At 47.0% G+C, this 1475-nt stretch overlaps 1 pseudogene; it reads right to left on the bottom strand.

The window, feature by feature from the left end:
• Window positions 1–1221: 1221 nt before the first annotated feature.
• LOC104803154 overlaps window positions 1222–1475 on the bottom strand; it is a 2006-nt pseudogene continuing 1752 nt past the window's right edge.

The following is a 1475-nucleotide window of genomic DNA, read 5'->3' as shown; positions in this document are numbered from 1 at the left end:
ATTGGGTCATAGTGTCGTTCACCTGCATCATCAATGAGGACACGAATAGCATTAGTCGATTGCCGAGAAGCTACCACACGGTGGAAGTACTTGGTATTATTGTCTCCCTCTTTAAGCCAACGAACTCGCGATTTCTGCTTGAGGAATGTCTCCTCGGCAAGCGAGAGTGCAAGCCATGATGATCTGGCCTTGGCTTCTAGCATTGCTACCTCCACGGATGGCCTTTGTAGTAGCATGTTTTGGGCCTCTTGCAGATTGTGTAATGCCTCTTTGGTGCGGGACTGGATGTTGCTAAAAGCATCTTGATTCAGCCTTCTCAATTCCCCTTTTAATGCCTTCAGCTTATAGAATAACCGAAACATATATGACCCAGCTGGTGTGCTGCTTCTCCAATTTTGGGTGACTCTGCTTGAGAACTCTTCATGCTTTACCAGATGTAGTAAGAAACGAAAGCTGGTCCGCCTCCTGTTTGCGTTGGAGTCCAATGTAATAACACATGGACAGTGATCGGAAGGCGTCGGGGAATCAAAGAATGCGAAGGAATCATGGAACTTGAGTATCCATTGATCATTTACCATAGCACGATCGAGTTTCCTTGCCATAGGATGTACTTGGTTGCAGTTAGTCCAAGTGTGGAAATTTCCCCTGCCAGCTAAGTCAAAGAGAGCTGCCGAAGAGATACAGTCCCTGAATTCTGACATGCCCGAGTGTGGGGTGAAAGGCATAGTCGGGGAAGCATGCTCAGTTGGGTGCAAGATTTGGTTGAAGTCACCAACAAGTAGCCACGGTCGGGAAGAAAGGAGCTGATGCCCCGAGAGCTCCACAATTTCCTGCCATAACCTTCGTCATTCAATGGAGGTATTCCTGGCATAGACGAAACTGATCGTGATGTAGGTTGATGAACCAGGAGAGTATACTCCACAGGTAAGCATTTGGTCTGAGGTGGCAAACACTGTTACTGCTAAAGAGTTGTGCCATAACACCCAAATACGTCCCAGGGAGGCTGTTGCATAGTTACTAGCAAATTTCCATCCAGGAACAAGATACTGGCCAATAGTTTCAGCTTCAGTTTCCTCACGGACCCTAGTTTCAATAAGCCCCCCAATCTGAACATGTTGCGATCGCAACCATTCCTTGATGTGACGCTGCTTTGATGATCCGTTCAATCCTCTTACATTCCAACAAAAGACTCTCATATCAAAATTGTCAAAAACTCAAAATGTCAAAAACACCTGGGTGAGGTGTAACTACTGGGGGGCATTTCTACCCCTCCGACCTCTTTTACCTTCCATGAGGTCCAAGGCCGTGGGTTGTGTAGAGATGGCTCGTGAACGTAGAACCCGTTGAGCCTCCTGTATTAGCTGCTTTTCAGTGTCAAAACAGAATCTTGATTTCACATCTGGTGTAGGGCACGTAGCAATCGGAGTAGCTGTTTGTGGGGGTTTAGCTTTCCCGTCTTCTGGATACAGATCGGA

The sequence above is a fragment of the Tarenaya hassleriana genome, unplaced genomic scaffold (assembly GCF_000463585.1).
Source record: "Tarenaya hassleriana unplaced genomic scaffold, ASM46358v1 Cleome80, whole genome shotgun sequence".
Lineage (NCBI taxonomy): Eukaryota > Viridiplantae > Streptophyta > Magnoliopsida > Brassicales > Cleomaceae > Tarenaya > Tarenaya hassleriana.
The sequence above is the reverse complement of the archived record's forward strand: the minus strand, read 5'-3'. Positions and strand labels throughout refer to the sequence as shown.